The 24,302-nt window shown below is 42.8% G+C and overlaps 1 long non-coding RNA gene across 1 annotated transcript; it reads right to left on the minus strand.

The window, feature by feature from the left end:
* Positions 1 to 666: 666 nt before the first annotated feature.
* Positions 667 to 23,994, minus strand: LOC142841680 (uncharacterized). The gene is made up of 3 exons (XR_012909086.1): positions 23,562 to 23,994; positions 22,595 to 22,633; positions 667 to 803 (listed from the first exon to the last, which is right to left on the minus strand). It is a non-coding gene; the product is annotated as an uncharacterized LOC142841680 (long non-coding RNA).
* Between the last annotated feature and the right edge of the window lie 308 nt (positions 23,995 to 24,302).

Genomic DNA, 24,302 nt, shown 5'->3' on the forward strand with positions numbered 1-24,302 from the left:
GAGGATTGGACCTGTCTTGATATAAAAAGGGACTGAAAATATAGCCCAGTGTTATAGAGTGCTTAAGTAGCATGCACAAAGCCTGGCTTCAATTTTCAGTACTGAAAAAAAATGTATGCCCAGCGGTGGTGAACACTTTTAATCACAGCACTTGCAGGCAGAGGCAGGAGGATCTCTGAGTTGGAGGTCAGCCTGGTCTACATAGTGAGTTCTAGGACAGCCGGGGCTACACAGAGAAACCTTGTCTTGGAAAAAAAAAAACAAAATGCAAGCCAGATGTGCACTCAGAGAAGGCTAAGACAGAAATTCTTGGGCCAAGGGGTTTAGGATAGTCTGGGCAATAGAGCAAGACCCAATTTCTTTTCTTCTTTCTCTCCCCTCCTTTTTTGGGGTTTCAAGACAGGGTTTCTCTGGTTTTTTGTTTTGTTTTTCGAGACAGGGTTTCTTTGTGGTTTTGGAGCCTGTCCTGGAATTAGCCCTTGTAGACCAGGCTGGTCTCGAACTCACAGAGATCCGCCTGCCTCTGCCTCCTGAGTGCTAGGATTAAAGGCTTGCACCACCACTGCCCGTCTTTGTTGTTTTTTTTTAAAACATAACACCACCCATCTTTTTCTTGTTTTTTGTTTTAATTAATTAATTTATTTAGTATACAGTGCTCGGCTTGCATGTATCCACAATGAGATCTGGTGTCTTCTGGTGTGCAACCATGTGTGAGCCACCATGTGGTTGCTGGGAATTGAACTCGGAACCTCTGGAAGAGTAGGCAGTACTCTTAACTGCTGAGCCATCTCTCCAGTCCTCTTCTGTTTTTAAAACAAAAATTTAAATATATTTTACAACAAAATTTCTCACATTCAGTTAGTACACGTGAGTGTGTGTTTGCATGCATGGGCACAGTGCACATGTTGAAATCAGAGGGCAACATTTGGGTTCTGGGCATCAAACTCAGGTAGTCAGGCTGGCAGAAAATGCCTTTGTCCACTGAGCCATCTTACTGGCTCTCTATTTTGGCATTGCTTTGTTTTGTTTTTGAGATACAACTTTACTATATAGCTGTGGCTGGCCTTGCACACAGGCAATATTTCTGATTCAGTCTCCCAAGTGCTAGCATTATAAGTATACAACTCTATGCCCACCTAGCTCAGACCCAGTTTCTTTTGTCTTTCATAAGTATGTTTGGGTGGTATGTGTTTATACATGTTTCTCTACATAGGAAGGTACACATACATGTGGAGTCAAAGATTAATATCGGGTATTTTGATCTATTGCTTTGCACCTTTATTTTTTGAGATAGGATTTCTCACTACACCTGAAACTGATACGGCTAGACTGGCTGACCTGTGAGCTCCAGGGCTCATTAATCTCCACCTCCGCCCCAGTAATGGGGCTACAGATACATGGTGCTGTGACCAGCTTATACACTAGTACACTTGACCCACTGAACCATATCCGAAGATCCCAGATCCCGTTTCTTTTAAAAAGGTGTCAATGTGGTAGTGTGCACACCTTTAATCCCAGGATTTGTGAGGCAGAGGTAGACAGATCTCTGAGTTTGAGGACAGCCTGGTCTACAGTATGAATTTCAGGACAGCAAGGGCTGTTACACAGAAAAATCCTGTCTCAAAAAACAAAACAATAACAAAAAGTGGCACTGCATTTCTATGTACTGGCAATGAAAATTACAACCCCCCCCCGGGGGGGGGATCTAATGCTCTCTTCTTACTTCCACAGAAACTCCAGGCACATGGGCACACAAGTAAATGCAGACACACATACATAAATACAGGCACACATACATACACATAAAATAAATATTAAAAATAAGACAAATAGTCAGGTGGTGGTGGTGCATGCCTTTTGATCCCAGCACTCAGGAGGCATAGGCAATGGATCTCTGTGAGTTAAGGACCAGCCTGGTCTACATAGCAAGTTCCAGGACAGTCAGGGCTACATACACAGTCAGACCCTGTCTCAAAAACATGTTATAAAACTCACCCTAACAGTCATATAGGATCTAAAGGAACCTCAAGTAGCCAACATAATATTAAAACAAAACAAAAATGGGCTGAAGAGATGGCTCAGCGGTTAAGAGCACTGGTAGCTCTTCCAGAAGTCCTGAGTTCAATTCCCAGCAACCACATGGTGGCTCACAGCCATCTGTAATGAGATCTGGCGCCCTCTTCTGGCCACAATGTATACATAATAAATAGATCTTTAAAAAATTGTCAGAGAACTCAAACTTCTGGATTTCAAAAGTCTCTGCAAAGCTTCAGTGGACCTGGAGGTTTCTCTCCCGCCCGTCAGTTTCCAAATAACCACTCTGAGGCTTAATATTAATTACAAACTGTTTGGCCTATTAGTTCAAGTTTATTATTAACTTGCTCTCACAACTTAACCCATTTCTATTAGTTTCTATTTACCACAGGCTCATGGCTTGTCACCTCACATCTTGCTTCTCCAGCAGCTGCTGGCGTCTCCCTCAACTCAGCCTTCTTTCTCCCTGTATTCAGTTTGACTTTCCAGCCTGCCAAAGGCCAAAGCAGCTTCTTTATTAACCAATGGTAATAAAACATATTCACAGCATACGGAGGGAATTCCACATCACTTCCATAATGAAAACTGTGGTCCTGGTGCTGGGGTTTCAGCTCAGTGCTTTCCATGTGAAATATCCGTGCTACAAAAGCACCCCATCACTGTGCTTTGAAATGTACAGCACAGCATTGTTTACTATATTCAACAGACAATATAATACATCTCAAAGAAATTCAACTTATCCATTCTAATTGAGGCAGCAGACCTTTGCCTATCATCTCCCCATTCCCTCTACCTCTCTCAGCATCTACTTATCACCATTCTGCTCCCTGCTTCATTGAATTTATTTATAATTGAGAAAATACAGCAATTACAGTACTATTCACAATAGCCAAATTGTAGAGATCAGTCAAAGCATACATAAACAGATGGATAGATAAGGGAAAAGATAATTTCTGTGCACAGAATGAAACACTACTTAGGTTTTAAAAAAAAACCTTGGGGACAGTGAGATGGTTCAGATGGTCAATGTACTTGCCGACAAATCAGATAATGCAATCCCTTGGACCCATTTGGTGGGAAGTGAGAATGAATTCCTGCAAATTGTCCTGTGACCTCCACATGCACATTGTAGCAAACACATGTGCACACAAAATACATGTAAAAAATTTAAGGAAACTTTGTTATTTGGAAATAGTTCTGAAGGTAGAATTAGGGAACATGAATCAAGCTTGAAACATGCTAAGTGAATGAAGTCAGATACAAAAGGACAAGTGGGGTAGGATTCCCTCTCACGAGCAAACTCATGGACACTTACATAGGCAAACTCAGTAGTAAGCAGTATTTAATATTTATACACTTCAAATTACTAACAGTACACTGCGTGAAAAAAAACTCTTTTTTATAAAAGAGAAATACAGAATGAGTTTGGTGGATCAGAGGTGGGGAAGAGAAGAGGAGAACAATTCAGGAAATATTTCAACTCATATGATAAAGATCATTCTTAGAATTTTCCCAGTAATGTTTTTTAGTAAACAAGATACTCAAGCATAAAGAAAAAACCCATAAAACTGGACAGCGGCCACGGATGGCATATATACTCATACAGGAGTGAAACAGACATAACTTGTTGAGACAGGATCTCTCTATCATATAACTCTCACTGTCCTGGAACTCTGTAGACCAGGCTGGCCTCAAACTCACAGAGATCTGCCTGCCTCTGCCTCCTGAGTGCTGGGATTAAAGTGTATCACCATGCCCAGCTAGCTTTTAGTTTTAAAAAGCCAGTCTCACTGTATAGATGTGCCTGACCTAGAACTCACTATATACACCAAGCAGGCCTCAAACTTGTAAAGATGCATCTATTTCTGCCTTGCAAGTGCTGGGATTAAAGGTGTGTCACCATGCCTAGCATACAGGATTTTAAGTAGGTGACATGTGGAGAGAAGAGGAAACCCTGAGTCTGTGAAGTCCGGAGTAGAGTGTGTTGTAGACATGAGCTGGCCATGTCAAGGACTCTAGTCTCAGACAGATGGCCAAACCTTTCTCCTGAGTGAGGGTCAGTGGGATAGCAAAGCCTTCCTCTTGCTTAAGTACAAATGTTGATACTGTGTGCAGAACATGTCCACTGGAGCTTTCTCCCCCTAGATACTTATGACTGAAGACTGCTCCCCTACAGAACGTGCTCCTAACCCAAGATTAGCTAACCCTGCCTCCTTATGCGGTTGTATGTAATAGCCTACCTCCATGTTCAACTGTATATAATAAATGCAAGGAACTTCCAGGATCCTGCAGTTTCTCCACCCGAGAGCTTAGTAGGCCACCAGATCCCAGCTTCTTCATGTATCCCTATTCCTCCTTTCTTCATTTTCTTGCAGCCCCTGTTAGGCCAATCCCTGGAGCCATGAAGGATGCGCCAGTGAAAAACACAAAGCTGATTTTATGAGATTATAAATTAAATACAAAAGATTGTAAACTAAACACAAAGCAAGACAAAAACTTTTATTATAAAAATGGTAATATCAGGGATCACTGAGGAAGAGGGCACAGAAAGACCTTAAGAGCCAGAAGTGGGGGATATTTTTCAAGGAAGCATTTCACTGCATATAGAACTCACAGTGATGAGGACTGTATGCACAAGACCTTTGAAAGCTCAGACCAAAGTCCCAGCAACTGATTGGTGTTTACAATCCTGGGCATCAAGTCCCACCCCTAACTAAGGTGTTATTGGCATTCAAGAGCTGCTGGGAAGGGAGAGTCAGTGTCCTTTTAAGGGTGTTATCCCTGGTAGGATCACCATACTCCAGGGAACACCCCTTCCCCAACAAGACTATTTGGGCAACACAAACTGGACTACATGGTTGGGTAGAGAAGTGGGGTGGATGTTGAGGAATTGGGTGAGGGGTGAATATGATCAAAACACATTGTATGAAATTCTCACAGAATAAAAGTACTTTTGAATGGCAATATCAGAAAATATACTAGTACATTATTTTGGTAAGAATATAGAAAAAACACCCTCCTGTTCTGTTGTTCAACTTTTGGTATAAGTTTTGGAAAGGCAACTTGTCAAAAAATTTTAGCAGTACACATTCTTACTGGGCATGGTGCCACATGCCTTTAGTCTCAGCACTCGGGAGGCCAGCCTGGTCTACGTAAGAGTGCTCCAGGACAGTCAGGGATACACAGAGAAACCCTTTCTCAAAAAACAAAACAACCAAAAGCACACATCCTTTTAAAATTAGCAAGTTACAAAAAAACCAATTTCAATAGGTTTCAACACTAAAGAGAATTTCTCAGTTCATTCACTTGAGAGCTTCAGAGGAGCAGGTATTATGCTGGTTTGATTTCATAGATAACAAGATCAAAGACCTAATTTCCTTCCCTCAGCCTTCCGAAGTATATGGACTTCATTTTATTTTTTATTTTTTTGTTTGTTTTTCGAGACAGGGTTTCTCTGTGGTTTTGGAGTCTGTCCTAGAACTAGCTCTTGTAGACCAGGCTGGTCTCGAACTCACAGAGATCCGCCTGCCTCTGCCTCCTGAGTGCTGGGATTAAAGGTGTGCGCCACCACCGCCCGGCGTGGACTTCATTTTAAATTTCATTCATTTCTTGGTGGCACAAGGAATGAAGTACCTGGAGGCAGTCATACCACACTGTCTAAAAGAAGAAAAACCATAAAAATATTCTACCCACAAATCCTTCAGCAAATCTCCTCAGTCATTTTATTGGTTTTCTGGTGCATCCCGATCAATCCCCTTGGACAGGAAAATGGTGTCATGGGGGTAAGCCTGAGTTGCCTGAACCAATCTATGAGGCTTCCAGGCATAATTGGGTTTCACCCACGGTACACCACTCTAGAAGCTGGTGAAATCAATTCTGCCTCTCCACTTCCAATGTTATGAGTACTAAAGATGAGGAAGATGTGGGATGAACTGGCCAAGGAATGATATCTACTATGTGATATCCAGCAATACCTCGGGGATTTATCCTGCATCATACTGCACATGTACACAAATACGTGTGTTCAAGGGGTTTTGCATGTTAGGAAACTGCAAAGAACTGAAACAGGGCTGTTAAAGTAGAAAACTAAGGCACTGTGTAAATATATTGGTATAATACAGTCTTAGAGATGCATTAGTGAAAGAATAGAATAATAGTGTGTGGCTGGTTCTGGAAGAAAACAGAAAGAGATATTGATACATTCCAAGTAAAAAAAGAAAGTAAGCTTCTGTTTTTAGTAATAAACCAGACTAGATAGATAAACACATGTGCCAGCAGGCACGGGGGCACAAGCTGCAACACCAGCACTCTTCAGTTTGATGCCATCTCAGGTTATGTAGTGAGTTTCAAGCCATCAGAGGCTAAATAGTGAGACCCCTTTTCAAAAAAACACAAAAACCATTAGCAATAGAAGTTGCATCTGGAAAGAGAATCAGGGAATTGGAGTAATATATAACTAAAAAAAAAAGTGTGTGTGTGTGTGCATGTATATGTTTCTCGTGCTTGTTTTTTTTCCTCTTTGTCCATTTGCTTTATTTTATTGTTTTTTTAAATAATTTATTTAGTGTGCACTGGTGTGATGGTATCAGATCCCCTGGAACTGAGTTACAGACAGGAATGAGCTGCAGGTGGGTGCTGAGAATTGAACCTGGGTCCTCTGGAAGGGCAGCTAGTGCTCTGAGTCATCGCTCCACCCCCCCTGGGTTGTTTTTTATTGGCTTATTTATTTTCAAAAGAGAGAAAGAAGGTGTGAAGGTGTGGAGCTGGATGGGTGGGGAGGTGGAGAGTCTGGAGGAGATGAGGGAGGGGAAACTGTGATCCGAATATATTGTATGAAAACAAATCTTTGTTTTTTTTTTTTTCAAGACAGAGGTCTGTGTAGCCCTGGCTGTTTTGGAACTAGCTAGGCTGATTTAGAACTCAGACATCCACTGGCCTTTGCCTCCCAAGTGCTGGGACTAAAGGTATGTATCATTATGCTTGCCTCAAAACAAATTTGCAACTAAAAAAACAACCCTACATAGCAAGTTTCAGGATAGCCAGGACAGTTACAGGGAGAAACCCTGTCTCAAACAAATGAAACAAGGGAAAAAAAAACCTAAGTGTCTCTCAATAGGGGAACAACCAGTGTATAAAATATCCACATAATAAAGTACTATGCAACACAGACTGAGTATCAGAGATCTCTACATATTGACAAGGAAATAAATACCTTCAAGGATTATATGTGGAGGCTGGGTGTAGTCAGTGACAGAGCGCTTGCCTACTACACATAAGGGCCTGGCTTTGATCCCTAGTTCCACATAGTGGATTATACTAAGATCATATAGTTAGTGGTTACACAAGTTACAGAACGCTACTACAAAATGACTGCAGGCTGGGGATGCAGCTCAGTGACACAGAGCGAATGCTTAGCATGTACAAAAGTCTGGGTTGAACACCCAGCACCAAAACATTTTTTTATTCAAAATTATCCAGAACGAAAAAAACAAATTTTGCATATTAGGAATTGTGAGTATTTGTTCATTTTCTATGCCTCTAAAGCAGTGGCTCTCCACCTTCCTAACGCTGCGACCCTTTAATACAGTTCCTCATGTTGTGGTGACCCCAACCATACAATTATTTTTGTTGCTATTTCATAACTATAATTTCATTACTATTATGAATTATAATATAAATAACGGATATGCAAGATACCTGCTATGCGAAGCCCATGTTGAAAAACACTGCTCTAATGTTCTAGTGTATATTTGAAATGCCTAGAAAATAGATGAATCACAGACCACGGTGACACATGCCTGTAATTAAAAAGAGCCTGGAGGATCACTACAAGTTCATCGAGGGCTGCACACAGCCAAATGCTGTGTCACACTTCTCCACTTGTACCTCAAAAGGAAAAAGGAAATTGATAGATGCCTGAGTCTACCAAACTGCTAAATGTGACTTTCTCTGAAGAATAAATTGGAGTAAACACAATTTTAATTTTCATTTAACTCACGTCTGTAAATTTGTTCCATTTTACAAACGAAGGAATCTTTTTTTTTTTGGTTTTTCTAGACAGGTTTTCTCTGTGGTTTTGGAGCCTGTCCTGGAACTAGCTCTTGTAGACCAGGCTGGTCTCGAACTCACAGAGATCCGCCTGCCTCTGCCTCCCAAGTGCTGGGATTAAAGGCATGCGCCACCACTGCCTGGCAAACGAAGGAATCTTATATGAAAATATTAATACTACTAGACACGGTGGAACACACTTTTAACTCCAGCACTGAGAACAAAGGGGAGGAAGATCAGGAGTTCAAGGCCAGAATCTGCTTTGTGAGACCTAAGTTTTTCTTTTAACTTTATTGATTGACTTTGGGTCTATATGTGTATGTGTACACGTGTATGTGGCTATGGTGGTGGCTCCGTTTCCAGGGGATTGTGATAATCTTCTGACCTCCAAGGGCCCCAGGCATACACATAGTGCACAGATGTACGTGGGAGCAAAACACTAAATAAGTCTAGATAAATGAATAAAGTTGGAGATTTTAAAATAGCACAAATGATGCAGGTAATACTCATACCTATTTTGAGTGGTGACTTTTCTCACAAACTCCAATGTTGCATACCAATAAGTATCTTCTTGCTTTTCTATTCCTACATGTCTATTTTCTCAAACTCATTTCTAAAATAACATTCTCACAACAATATTCAAATAATAGTAGTTCCCATTCATTGTTTTGTTATGCTTTTTTGTTTGTTTTTATTTTTTTGAGACAGGGTCTCTATTATGTAGCTCTGGCTGTCCTGGAACTCACTAGATAGACCAGGCTGGCCTCAAACCCACAGAACTCCACCTGTCTTAGCTTGCTGAATGCTGAAACTAAAGGCATGTGTCACCACATCTACCTTGTCCTATGCCTTCTAAGGTCCTAGTTTGCAGGGCTCAAGATGAGCTCAGTGGGAGTACTGCTTAAACATGCAAGTATTGGTTTAAATTTGAGGCATAAGAGGCTGGAGAGATGGCTCTGTAGCTAAGAGCCCTGGATACTCTTGTCGTGAAGCCAGGTTTGATCCCCAGCATCTACATGATGGTTCACAACTGTCTGTAATTCTAGCTCCAGGTCTAACACCCTCCTCTGGCCTCTGCTGGTATCAAGTATGCACGTGGTCCATAGACATAGGTGCAGGTGAAACATTAATACACATAAAATAAATATTGAAAAGAAACTTTAAAGTCTTTAAAAAACAATCCCAAGCACAAGGAGAAAGAGTATTAGCCTTCTACTTAATACATCAACTTAAAATCTCAGAAACATTTTACATATTTTTTCATCCTATCACAAAAATGTCATCTTCCAGAGCCGGGGAGATGGTTCAGCAGGCAAAAGCACTCATCCTTTAAACCTAAGGACCTGAGTTTGGTCCCCAAGACCCACAAGCTGGACACAGAAACCTGAGTCCACAAAGGTGTCCTCTGGACTCCACATGCGAGCCATGTTGTTGACATGACCGTGCATGTGGGTGCGCACACGTACAGCTCCCCTGGGACAAGCCTAGTGCCTCCACAAGCTCAGCTATGCTCTACCACTGAGCAGGATCACCAGCTGAGGATTTCCTTCCTCTGGGTTATTATTTTACATGCCACCCCCACAGGCCTCTAACTCCCTGTGTAAAACAGGCTGACCTCAAACTCAAAAGAGATCCACCTGCCTCTGTCCAATGAGTGCTGGAATTAAAGGCCTGGCTCTTGTTTGGTTGTTTGAGACAGGATCTCATGTAATCCAGGCTGACCTGGATCTTCCTGTCTCAGCCTTTCAAGCAGCTAGGACAACAGCACACATTCAGCACCTGGCTCCTACCCATTCATTGCCAGCTCAATTGAGGTCCTTCATTCAACAAACATTTACTGTTTATTTTTTTGAATTTTTGAGATTGGGTTTCTCTGTGTAACAACAAACATTTATTAATCACATATTGTGTATATTCTTGGTAAATTTTGGTTCTGGGAATATTGCATTAATACAGCATTTTATTCTTCTAGTGGAAAAGAAATAATGTACAGATAAATGAACAATCATACAACAAGATAACATTTAACAATGTTAGCAGTGGACCCTGTACCAGGCACTATGCTGAGGGGGTTTATATATGTCATTTGATTTACTGTTTCTAATGATGCCATGATACAGTGTTATTCCTGCTTTATAGTTAGATGTACTAATGCACATAGCTCCTAAATACTTCAAGGTAATATAGCTAGAAAGTGGAGAAGATGACTTGAATTCAGTCTGACATGATAGTGTATCGTCTTACCTTCCTGCTCTACTGCTTCTCATGTAAGGAAACCAGTGGATAAAGGTTATGGGAAAAATAATCAAGGCTGCTCTGAACATAACTGGGACACTAGGTGCTGATTTAAAGGAGATTGTCTAGAATGGCCTTCCTGAGCCAGGTACAGTGGCACAGGCCTGTAATCTTAACATTGGGAGGGCTGTGAGTTCAAAGCCAACCTGGATTTTAAGTAACTGAGATTACATGCCTGTACCACCACACCCAGATCAATCTATCCGTCCGTCTATCTATCTATCTATCTATCTATCTATCTATCTATCTATCTATCTATCTATCTATCTATCTATCTATCTATCTAAACAGGGTCTCTCTATGTAGCCCTGGCTATCCTGAAACTCACTATGTAGACCAGGTTAGTCTACAGAGATCTGCCTGCTTCTATCTCCCTAGTGCCGGGATTAAATGCTTTTGCCACCACGCCACACTCCACATCTAGATTTTTTTTTCTGTAGAAGGAGACTGCATGTTCGTTTGCCAGCTGCCCAGACCCAAGTAATCACACAGAAACTATATTACTTACAACACCGTTTTGATGGAGGAAGGTCACTGGCTAATAAAGGAACTGCCTTGGCCCATCCTATTGGTTAGGACAAAGGTAGGTGGAGTAAACAGAACAGAATGCCGGGAGGAAGAGGAAGTGAGCTCAGACTCGACAGCTCTCCTCTCGGGAGCACACGCCTCAGAGAGACGTCATGCTCCCAGCTCTAGGGAAGATGCACACTATGAAGCTCTGGCCCAGGATGGACTTAGGCTAGAATCTTCCCGGTAAGACCGGTGCTATACAGATGATAAGAAATGGGCTATGGGCTGGAGAGATGGCTCAGAGGTTAAGAGCATTGCCTGCTCTTCCAAAGGTCCTGAGTTCAATTCCCAGCAACCACATGGTGGCTCACAACCATCTATAATGGGATCTGGTGCCTTCTTCCAGCCTGCAGGCATACACACAGAATATTGTATACATAATAAATAAATAAATAAATATTAAAAAAAAAAGAAATGGGCTAGTCCAGGTGCGAGAGTTAGCCTAGAAGAGGCTAGGTAGAAATGAGCCAAGCGGTGTTTAAATGAATACAGTATCTGTGTAATTATTTCGGGGCATAAGCTAGCCGGGCAGGCGGCTGGGGTGTTGGGGACGCAGCCCCACCGCTCCTATTACTACACCGTTTAGCCAGTGGCTCAGGCATATTTCTAACTAGCTCTTATATCTTAAATTAAATCATTTCTATTAATCAGGTTTCCTGGCTGGCTTCGCTCTGCTAAGCCATTGGCTGAACAACTTTATTCATCAACCAATAAAAGTAACACATATACAGAAGGATATCCAACATCATCTTTCTCTAAAAAATGGTAATATTCTAATTTGTTGGAATACTTTTTTTTTTGTTTTTCAAGACAGGGTTTCTCTGTAGCTTTGGAGCCTGTCCTGGAACCAGTTCTTGTAGACCAGGCTGGCCTCGAGCTCACAGAGATCCGCCTGTCTCTACCTCCTGAGTGCTGGGATTAAAGGTGGGCACCATTACCACCCTGCTTTGTTGGAAAACTTTTATTAAAAAAAAAGACACAACTAATATTCTAGTTCCCCTGAGAACAGGTTAATGGTGCATTTTTTCCTTTTATTGGCCAGTTTTTCAACTTAATTAACCAATTATCAATTAATAGTTATTAATCCTTATCATGATAGGTAATTTGAAATCTGGAAGAAAATTATTCTCGGCAGAAGAAGCAGATAGCACAGAGACACTATAGACTGAATTGTGTGTGTTATGTTCAAGAACAGAGAAGAGGGCTGCAGTGATGGCTCGGCCATTAAGAGCGCCTGCTGATTTTGCAGTGTATCTGAGTTTGATTCCCAGCTCCCATATCTGGTGTCTGGAACTCTAGCCCCAGGGGGATCCAACACTTCTCACATCCAAAGGCACCTAAACTCATGTGTGGCATGCACACACACACAATGAACAATAAATCTTACTTACATAGCAAAGAACAGAGAAGAGCACATTCCTTCCTCATTCCCGCTATGGCACCTTCTCTCCAGGCCATCCACATACCTTCTGTTCTCCCCACCAGAGCTGCTTCGTATGGCTAGACTATGTTCTGTCCTAATCTGGACATGATGCTACACACAAGGGAGTCCCAGGGGAGGGTGCTACAGGATAAGTTCAACTCAAATCTTAAGGCCATCCTGGGCATCGTAAACCCCATCTCCAAAAAAAAAATCAATCCCTTGCTGCTGGAGAGATGGTTCAGTGGTTATGTGCACAGGCTGCTTTTACAGAGAACCAGAAGTTAAGTCTCAGCACCTACACGACAGCTCACAACTGTCTGGAACTCAAGTTCCAGCGGATCCCATACTCTCTTCTGATCTCTAGGGCACTAGGTGCACATGTGATGCAGACATACAACATCCATGAAGACAAGACAGTCATACTTTTTGTTTTGTTTTGGTTTTTTGGTATTTTTTTTTGAGACAGGGATTCTCTGTAGCTTTGGATCCTGTCCTGGAACTAGCTCTTGTAGACCAGGCTGGCCTTGAACTCACAGAGATCCACCTGTCTCTGCCTCCCGAGTGCTGGGATTAAAGGTGTGTGCCACCACTGTCCTGTAACAGTCATACCTATAATAAAGAAATTTTAGAAAAGATTATGGGTTCATGTGACCACTCTTAGATACAGTATCTTTTATTTTATTTTATTTTGGTGAGGAGGTCTTGCTATGTAGCCTTGTCTGGAACTTGCAGCAACCAGCCTGCCTCTGCCTCCAGAGGACAGGGATTATGTTTTGAGTCACCACACCTGTTAGATACGTAGGTTTGTTTGCTTATTGGAACACAATTCCCAGTAGCCCAAGCTAGTATTGCCTTCCCTATGTAGAATGACCTTGAACTCCCACACCCCAAATGATAGTACTAGAATCCTGCACAGACCACCACTCTTGCCTCATTAAATGAATCTTATTTTGATAACAGCACTATTATAAAATTATCCATGTGATTTCTTTCCTCTTTTTCTGGATTTTTTTTTGGGGGGGGGGTCAGACGAGGTCTCTCTACACAGCCCTGGCTGTCCTGAATCTCACACAGAAACTCTGCATCCTGTATACTGAGATTAAAGGTGTGGACCACCATGCCTGGCTTACCCATACATTTTCATCAATAATTAGGGAGGCTTAAAAGATTTGATGATTTATTTAACCTTTTTTCATTTGATGTGTAGGGGTGTTTTGCCTGCAGATATATCTATGCACCACTATCTTCCAGCCCCATAATAAATTTCTTTACAAAATAACTAAGTAGACATGGTGGCACACACCCTTAGTCCCAGCAGAGATAGGCAGATCTCTGAGTTGAGTCAGGGTGGTCAACCCGCCTACCAGACCAGTCAGAGCTACATAGTCGGGAGAACCCTGGCTGAAAAACAAACAAAGCCTCTAATTATAGGTCAGCAAGACAAATGAATGAGTGAAGGTGATGGCCCCAGGAATGACTGACCGCTCACCAGGACCTGCCTGGCGGAAGGAGAACTGACTCCCTCAAGTTGTTCTCTGATCCATGCAAATGGTGAGCAGCGCATCTCTCCCAACAAAAACAGCAAATAAATTAAGCAAACCAAAAACCTCAGTCACTGCTAAGAGCTGTCTTAATGCCATCCGAAAACATACAAAGTCTATGACCCTGACAGGGGTCTTAGAAGAAAAGAGCATCTCCCCAGCCTCCCAGTCTGTCCCTTTGACCAGCCTAACTGCAGACTGGGATCCTCTTGCTCAGTGATGTCATGCACTGATGTGAGACTTTTCTAAGCTACTCAACCCCCCCCCCCCACGGCCTGATCTCTGACCTCAGTGGGACTACAGTCACTGCACCCCCTGCTTCTCCAAATTAAGACATTCTCCCAGGTATACTTGCCTTCACACTCCCCTGCAGCAGCCACTTCAGTGGCACTGCCTCTGGGAGTCCCTCATCTACTGTCCTCTTTCTCTTCCTGCTCCTAAAGTCCCAGGTCACTGCTAGAGGGATGAACCAGGCAGGCGGATATGAATTCATGCTGTCCAGTTCCAAGTTGGCCCTCGCAGCTGCTCAGCAACCCTTTATTTGTCTCATCCATTCCCTGGCACTCTCCCGCAGGCCTCTTCAGACCGTCTGTCTTCTTCTGAAACTACAAATTCCTGTCTCACTCCTACTTCAAAAGATTCCCTGCTGGATACTCTGATCAGATTAACTGTTCCGTCCACAACAAATTAGTACTATCTGTCTGCCTTCCAGCCCTTCTTTCTCTTACCTATCCAGTTCCCTCCTGGAAAAGCAATCACCATTTCTCTCATATATTCTTCCTTACATAGGACCCTATCAGTAAAAAGACGGAAACAAAGAATGCGTGCTGGTTGTTACACATGATAAGAGAAAGAAATTCCAACAGAGGACTTGTCCTGGGCAAAGGCACAGAGGGAGAGAAGATATATTTAGAAAACAGGAGTTGAGTAGAGTAATCCCCTGAGCAACAATCCCAGCTGCTGCCTCGACTGCAGCTTCTCCTTTTCCAGCTCTGACTTCAACCTCAATGTTCCTTGCCTGGCCTGCTACGCATACCAGCTGTGTGGAAATTGGACACTGCAAGGCCCCTCGCACATTCTACCTTTCCTGGACCTCTGTTACTATTTATTGAGCTTTGACTCCAACCATCTGTTTTAGTCCTGGTAAAGACGTCCCAGTTCCGTCCTGAGTCACTCTTCAAGCCAGTGAGCAGTCTCCCATTTCCTTTGTCACATGGACAGTTTCTCCACACCACTAAAACCAGGATAATGAATATAAAAGATGCTTTTAGCCAGATAATGGTGGTGTATGCATTTAATCACAGCACTTGGGAGATGGATCTCTGTGAGTTCGAGGCTAGCCTGGTCTACAGCATGAGTTCCAGGACAGTCAGGACTGTTAGACAGAGAAACCCTGTCTCAAAAATTTTTTAAGAAAGATGCTTTTATAAAGATGTTAATACAAAGAGGTAAAAAGAACAGGTTAAACTACATAATAGGCATGCAGTCAGTAAAATCCAGGCTTCAAAACTACAAAGAAACAGTCCAAGTTTTTCAGTACAAACCTTAAAAAGAAGATATATGCGATGGTACACACCTCTAACCCCAGCACTCAGGAGATGGAGGCAGAGGAGAACAAGTTCAAAGCAACCCTGGGCTAATAGTGAGTTCCACATTAGCCCGAGATACATAGTAAGATTCGTTTTTAATATTTATTTTATGTGTGTGAGCTACCACATGTATGCATATCTGTGTGTCACATATACACAGTCCGCAAGCAGGCTAGCAGAAGACAGATACCCTGGATCTGAAGATACATATGGTTGTCTACCACTGTGAGTGTGTGCTGAGAATTGAACCTGGGTTCTCTGCAAGAGCAGCCTCTGCTGTTAACTGCCGAGCCATCTCTCCAGCCCCAGTAAGATTCTTTTTTAAAAAATATTTATTTATTTATTATATATACAATATTCTGTCTGTGTATATGCCTGAAGGCCAGAAGAGGGCGCCAGACCCCATTACAGATGGTTGTGAGCCATCATCATGTGGTTGCTGGGAATTGAACTCAGGACCTTTGGAAGAGCAGGCAATGCTCTTAACCACTGAGCCATCTCTCCAGCACCCCCCCCCCCAGTAAGATTCTTAAAACAATTGCAAGAAAGGAAAAAAGGAAGAATGTGAACCTTTACTTTAAGAATGGCATACATGGTCCTGTAAACCTAGTCAAAAGTCTGTGGCTGGGGAGATCCTGGAGCCAGGCCCTAGTAGGGAAGGTAGTTACTACTGTTCTTTTGCAAACTGGGCAAATGCCTTCTAAATAACTGTGTTTCTGCTCACAAAATAATAATGCTGTTGGTTTTGATCAGAGAAGTTTTTGCAGTGGTTAGCAGTGACCTCAGAGACTCATAACTAGTCAAAGTGATAAGAAAAAGTGATTGAGGAGCAATCGCCATAAATGGGACATCTGTATCCCGCACTCCAATGCTCAGGGAATTACTGGGGAAGACTGAGGAAAGAGTCAAGAGATGGAGGGAGGACAGACATGGCATGGCTGCTGCACTCCTGGAACTCACAGCAGCCATGATGACTGCACGAGGTTGGGCCTGCTATCATTCTGTCATGGAAGGGAGTGACTTATGGACCTACTCTTCCATGGGGACTTGTTTCCTTGAGACAGGGTCTCATTTTGTAGCTCTGGCTGGCTTGGAACTTACCAGGCTAGCTTCTAACTCATCTGCCTCTTCCTCCCAAGTGCTGGGATACAAGGTGTGCACCACCATGCCTGGCTCCTGAGGATTTGTATACATTTAACAGTTGAAGGGAGAAGGAGAAACATGCTGTTCAGTGATGTAACCTTTGGTAAGGTGCCATCCATGCTCCAGTAAAACAATCCTAATGTAACTTACTACATCACAAAAAAAACAAAAACATGAACATAGAAAGGGGGCTGACGGCGAAGAAGGGGATTAGCAGAAGTGGAAGGGGATAAGAAAGTAATAGGTGTGATATGTGAATATGGGCAAGCACATCATATATACATATGGAAATGCCACAATGAATCCCATTACTATGTATAATTCATATATGATAATACAACATTTAAAAAGAGAAAAAGGTGACATATAATACCTGGCCACCAATCAATACTAGAGTCTAACTTTATGTGGATAGTGACTCAAACAAACAAAGTTATATTTTTTACATTTGTGAAACTTGTAAATACATATACCAATTTGTATTGGGTGTCATTTATTTTATGTGCTAATATGCATTAGAATTGGGACTTTTTACAATTAGGATTTTTATTTTTCGAGATACACACTGAAATTCTTAAGTATGGAATGATACACTGTCTGGGAGTTTCTTCAAAATAATATAGGAGGAAGGAAATGAATGAAAGATACTTGGAGCCGGGCGATGGTGGCGCACGCCTTTAATTCCAGCACTCGGGAGGCAGAGGCAGGCGGATCTCTGTGAGTTTGAAGCCAGCCTGGTCTACAAGAGCTAGTTCCAGGACAGGAACCAAAAGCTACAGAGAAAACCCTGTCTCGAAAAATCAAAAAAAAAAAAAAAAAAGAAAGATACTTGGAACAAGATTACCCTGAAATTTGTATTCCTTCTGAGTGCTTGGTAAATGATTAAGCTATTCTGCCTACTTTTGTCTTTGCTGTAAATTCTCCACACAAAAAAAGTTTTATAGCGACGTTGTGGAATTCTAAGCATCTGATGAAAGTCTATATATTAGATTGAAAGAGTAGAACAGGAGGAGTGGAATTTAAGATGAGGACGGTCTGAAGAAGCCTGCGGGAGAGTGCCAGGGAATGGATGAGACAAATAAAGGGTTGCTGAGCAGCTGCGAGGGCCAACTTGGAACTGGACAGCATGAATTCATATCCGCCTGCCTGGTTCATCCCTCTAGCAGTGACCTGGGACTTTAGGAGCAGGAAGAGAAAGAGGACAGTAGATGAGGGACTCCCAGAGGCAGTGCCACTGAAGTGGCTGCTGCAGGGGAGTGTGAAGGCAAGTATACCTGGGAGAATGTCTTAATTTGGAGAAGCAGGGGGTGCAGTGACTGTAGTCCCACTGAGGTCAGAGATCAGGCCGTGGGGGGGTGATGTGGGAGTGTCATATCAATCTGTTGATTTCATTGGTAAGCAATAAAGAAACTGCTAGGCCCATTTGATAGGCCCACCTTTAGGTGGGAGGAGTAAACAGAACAGAACGCTGGGAGGAAGAGGAAGTGAGGTCAGACTCCGCAGCTCTCCTCTCTGGAGCAGATGCTTCAGAGAGACGCCATGCCCAGCTCCCAGGCAGACGCACGTGATGAAGCTCCGACCCAGGATGGACTTAGGCTAGAATCTTCCCGGTAAGCGCACCTAGGGGCGCTACACAGATGATTAGAAATGGGCTAAATTAATATGTGAGAATTAGCCTAGAAGAGGCTAGCTAGGAATGGGCCAAAGCAGTGTTTAAAAGAATACAGTGTCTGTGTAATTATTTCGCATAAGCTAGCCGGGCAGGCGGCTGGGGGTTGGGGACGCAGCCCCGCCACTGCCGCTCCATATTACTACAGGGGGGGGGGGGTTGAGTAGCTTAGAAAAGTCTCACATCAGTGCATGGCATCACTGAGCAAGAGGATCCCAGTCCGCAGTTAGGCTGGTCAAAGGGACAGACTGGGAGGCTGGGGAGATGCTCTTTTCTTCTAAGATCCCTGTCAGGGTCATAGACTTTGTATGTTTTCGGATGGCACTAAGACAGCTCTTAGCAGTGACTGAGGTTTCAATTAGTAGCCACGTGTCCTCAAGCAACCCAAACAATCCATTTCTTTCTTGTATCTCTTTGTTTGTGTGCTTGTGATTGAATGCATGACCTTGAGCACACTTTAGTACTAAGTTATATTCTCAGCCTACCATTTTTCTTTTTTCTTTCTCCCTCTCTTTTTTGAGAAAGTCTCATAGAGCTCAGATAAGACAATCTTCTTTGTATCCATTCCTGAGTGTTGGCATTATAGGTTCATGCCAACATGCCAGGTTTATGTGGTGCTTGGGATCGAACCTATGATCTCACATGCTAGCCAAGTATTTTACCAATTGAGCCACATCTCCCACCCCATTTCCTTGGTTTCTTCATCTCTAAGAAGTTGGGAAATAGTGTGGTGATAAACACGTGTAATTCTAGTGCTCAGGCTGGATAGGAGGGTCATAAGTTCAAGGTCAGCCTACAGTGCATGGGGAGTTGTTAGCCAGATTGGGCTATTATATAGTGAGATAAAAAAAATTAAACAATAAAAAAATAGGTGACTAATCCCTCCATCAGAACAGTTGTAAGAACTCCATAAAGGAACGTTGGTGGAAGTGTGTAGCATTGTGGACGGGCAGATGACAGCCCTCCCTCATCTTCAAACTGATGCAAATCTTTAGTGAAAATGTTATCACCTCAAAGAACAGCAAAACCCCACTGTCAAGAAATCGAACCTTTTTTTTCCCTTAGCTTTTTTTCCCCTTTGGTGTTTTGAGACAGAGTCTCAGTATGTAGCCATGGCTAACTTGGAACTTGCTATGTAGACCAGGCTGACCCCAAACTCAAAAGAGGTTCACCTACCTCTGTCTCCCTAGTTCTGGTAATTAAGGAGATGTCCCATCATGCCTGGCTCCCTGGACTTTTTAAAAAGGATCTCATCTCATATAGGCCAGGCTAGTCTCAAACTGGTTCTGTCAATGAAAATGATCTTGACTTTCTAATCCTCCTGCCTCCACTTTGTACACACTGGGTGTTGTATGGAGCAGCGGGCTATGTTCCCACCCGGATCCCACACGGCTAGCTTAGCCCCGGAAATAACAACACACAAATTGTATTCTTTTTTTTTTTTTTTTTGGATTTTTCAAGACAGGGTTTCTCCGTAGCTTTTGGTTCCTGTCCTGGAGCTAGCTCTTGTAGATCAGGCTGGCCTCAAACTCACAGAGATCCGCCTGCCTCTGCCTCCCGAGTGCTGGGATTAAAAGCGTGCGCCACCACCGCCCGGCCCTCCAATTTCTTTCTTTCTTTCTTTTTTTTTGGTTTTTCGAGACAGGGTTTCTCTGTGGTTTTGGAGCCTGTCCTGGAACTAGCTCTGTAGACCAGGCTGGTCTCGAACTCACAGAGATCCGCCTGCCTCTGCCTCCCGAGTGCTGGGATTAAAGGCCTGCGCCACCACTACCCGGCTTCCCTCCAATTTCTTAACAGGCTGAAATAAAGAATATAATAAAAGGCTGGGATGGTGGTGCGTATCTGTAATCCCAGCACTTGGAAGGAGGTTTCAAATCTGAAGCCAGTTTAGATAGTATAATAAGACCATGTCTCACTAAATATCAGAAAAAAAATCTTAGTGAATACAATGGATAGATTAGGACAGGCAGTGGTGGCTTTAATCCCCACAGAGGCAGAGGCAGGTGGATCTCTGTGAGTTCAAGGCCAGCCTGGTCTAAAAGAGCTAGTTCCAGGACAGGCTCCAAAGCCACAGAGAAGCCCTGTCTCTGAAGAAAAAAAAACCCAAAGGATAGATTAGTAAGAATAATAGTAAATATTTACATGACAATTATTAAATCTGGACCAAAAAGGAAGACCCAGAGATAAAAAGGTGAGCAAATGCCCTACATGAAGTGTTTGAAGTCATGGGTAAACTGGGTGTCTGGAAGAGGAGTCACATAAGAGAAAGGCTAGGATTGAACAGCCAAGTAGAAAGAGAGAAGCTGTGAACAGGAGTGGCTGGAGTGGTAGAAGACACAGGCCTGGGAAGCCTGTGTATAAAAGGGGTTTAAGGAAGAAACAAGCTTGAGTGTCACATATTGCTTCACAGGTCAAGGAGGATGAGAACTAAACGTATCCATTAGATTTATTGACTTGGTGGCCAATTATGACCTTAATATAAAACTGAGGTTTGGAGGTCAGATTAGAATGTACAGAACAAGCAGTCAGGCACTTGGTAGGTGGATGCAGGAGGACCTGAGGTTCAAGGTCTACTTTGCCTCAGTTACATCTATGGGAATTTTGAGGCCAACCTGAGCTACATGAGACCCTGCCTCAAAGAAAAAGTACAAAAACCAAAGAAAGACAAGAAAGAAGAGGGAAGGAGAGGGCTGAGAATATAGCTCCTTGGTAGCCACACATAGCCCTAGCATGATCCCCAGCACAACAAAAGAAAGGGAAATAAAAAGAGAATACAGTTACTTCCAGAAGAAAGGGAAGGGAGATAAGTAGTAGCTAGAGAGGCTATGATGCCAAGAGACACTGTTTTGAAGACTGGAGAGACTTGATCATGTTTACACATCCCAACAAGATGGGAAGGCTGACTAAACAGGAGGAGAAAAAGATAGTACCATAAGGCTTCTAGAAAGGTGTAAGGGGATTAGATCAGATACAAAGTATAATGGATAGAAAGAAATGTAAGGCCTAGGCATGTAACTTGGCAGTAAAGTACTTACTTAGCATATGCAAGGCCCAGGGTTCAGTTTACACACTACCCAAAACAAAAAACTATAGCAAAGACTTTATTCATATAAAGAAGTGTAAAAGGAGGTAGGGAGAGGATTTGTGTTACTATAAGCAAATATAGACCTCAGAGTAGGAGATGGGGGATTGAGATGATGCACTTAGCATGAAGCCTGGCATGTTACCTTGTATGTATCAGAAATTTTACCTATGGATGTCATACTGTCAGGGATGCAAAGCAGTAGATGGGCCTATTTGGAGCAAGGAGACCGGCTCATATCCCTTATTTATCTCTGCCTCTGGGCTGCCAGGAGGTGAGCCTCTTTTCTGTCGTAGCCTCCCTTATCTTGATGCTCTCCTTCCACACATGGAGAAGCAATAGAGTAACTATTGGAAGGAACTAGGAGCAAAAAACATTTTCTTTTTAGAAAAATAAAGAAATAAGGCTGAGACATGGCTAGGTTGGTGAAGTGTCTGTTGTACAAGTATGAGGACCTAAGTTTTGATCCTCAGTACTCACATAAAAGCTGGGCATAGTGGTGCATGTGTTTAACCCCAATGCTTGGGAGGCTGAGGCAGGGGGATCTCTGTGAGTTCAAGGCCAGCCTGGTCTACTTTGCAAATTCTGGACATCCAGACTTTGTCTCAAAAGAATAATCAAAAGCCATCCCAGCACTAGAAGGGGATTTCCGAAGTTCACTGGCCAGTCAGACTAGCCAAATGAATAATGAACTATAGGTTCAGTGAGAGAATGTCTTTAAAAATTAAGGTGGAAAACAACTGAGGAAGGTATTGACCCCTGGGTCCACACACACGCTCACACAACATGCATATGCACGTGTACACACACACACACACACACACATACACACACACACACAGGAGTTATTTGACTATTGCCACTATACTGATCACATATTGGATATACAGATCATATTGGAAATTTCTTTTTTTCTTTTTTTTTGGTTTTTCGAGACAGGGTTTCTCTGTGGTTTTGGAGCCTGTCCTGGAACTAGCTCTTGTAGACCAGGCTGGTCTCGAACTCACAGAGATCCGCCTGCCTCTGCCTCCCGAGTGCTGGGATTAAAGGCGTGTGCCACCATCGTCTGGCTGGAAATTTCTTATATTTTAGACTTTGGCTTTATAAAATGAACTAGTACCATACTTTATTAACACTAAACATTTGGCATTTTATATATAAACCTTATATATGAATTATCTGAATTTTTTGAACCCTTACCTTCTTTCTCTTCAGGATTTCGGGACAGTTGCTGTTATCCTGATTTTGATAGACAGAAAAAGTTACAGTTAAGATTAATGCATATTATGTATCTTTCTCTAGTCATTTTACCTCAAACTTTGAAAGTCTCCCTATGAAACCAACACTAGCCTTGAACTTTTTACATACCCCAGGGTGGCCTCAAAGTTGCCACGTACTTCAGTTTGGCCATGAACTCATGATCCCCTTGCCACAACACCCAAGTACTGAGATTACAGATAGGTATGCACTACCACACCTGGCTTAGGGGGAATCATTGTTTTCTTCTGATTTTTGAGATAGGGTCCTGGCTGTCCTGAAACTCTCTATGTAGACCAGGCTGGCCTTGTACTCAGAGATCTGTCTGCTTCTGCCTCTAGGAATTAAAGGCATAAGATACCACATCTAGCTCATACCTGACTGTTTTACCTCTAACTTTTTGATTTTGAGATAGGTTCTTGCCTATACTAATATTGAATTCATATTGATCCTCCTGCCTCAGCCTCCTGTGCTGCCATGCTTGGCTGACAGTGCTAACTTCTCAGAGTGTAAAGGCACTAGCTCCCAAGCCTGACAATGGACTTCAATGCCTGCAATCTACATGGTAGAAGGAGAGAACTGATTGGCACAAGTTTTCCTCCAACCTCCACACCATATATACCACTCCACCCTGTGCATGTCTATAAAAATTAATTAAAATGTAATAAATTTTTTTTAGTTTTGTTTTTGTTGAGATAGGGTCTTACTATGTAGCTCTCATTGGCTTAGAACTTGCTCTGTAGACCAGGCTGGCCTCCAACTCAAGAGATTCCCCTGCCTCTGCCTCCTAATTCTAGGATTAAAGGTGTGTGGTGTCATAGGCATCTAAAGAAACAAATGGAATAAAGAGTAAAGAGTAAACTGCTTCCAAGTTTGGAGAGCATTCTTGGCTGAAGATAGTGGCACAAACCTTTTGAATCCCAGCATTCAGGAGGCAGTGGACCTCTAATTTAGGTCAGCCTGGTTCACATTTTCAATTTCAGTGTCAGTTCAGTAGAGCTGAAAACCTGTCCCAGAAAAAGAAGGAAAGAAGGGGGAGGAAGGGAGGGAGGGAGGGTGTAAGAGGAGACGAAAGGAAGACAGGACTCTCGAGGCTTTAGTTCAAAGGAGAAAATTTATGCCCCACGAATCCAGAATGAGAGCAGTGAGATATTATGTATCCTATATAGCCAGGAAGTCTCTTTACCTCTGATCAAACTCCCCTGTGGGTGGAACTCACATCCTCGGAGATATTCCCTGCCATTGCCCAGTGTTCCCTCAGCCTCCAAATCCTCATGTACACTGCTGTCCACATTTGTTCCAGTTCATTTCACTCCTGGATCCCAATCACATACTAGTTATCTTCAATCTGATCCAAAAAGACACCAAATGAAGAGCTTGATGTGGGTGTGCTGGCAGGAGTATCTCTACAAGTTCAAGGCTCACCTGGTCCACATATTGGGTTCCAGGTCAGCCAGGGCTACATGATACCCTAAAGAAACGAGGAAGAGAGGGAGGAGGAGACAGATGGAGGAAAGAGAGAGGATGGGCAGTGGACTTAAGAGAAATAAAGAACTTGAGATTGCCTGAGGTTTGAAGAGCTTCCTTGCTGGGTGTTTCTTGGAAATTTATTATTATTGTGTGTCACACCATGTGTGTAAGTGTGGGCACC

Source organism: Microtus pennsylvanicus, chromosome X (assembly GCF_037038515.1).
Source record: "Microtus pennsylvanicus isolate mMicPen1 chromosome X, mMicPen1.hap1, whole genome shotgun sequence".
NCBI classification, from domain to species: Eukaryota; Metazoa; Chordata; class Mammalia; order Rodentia; family Cricetidae; genus Microtus; species Microtus pennsylvanicus.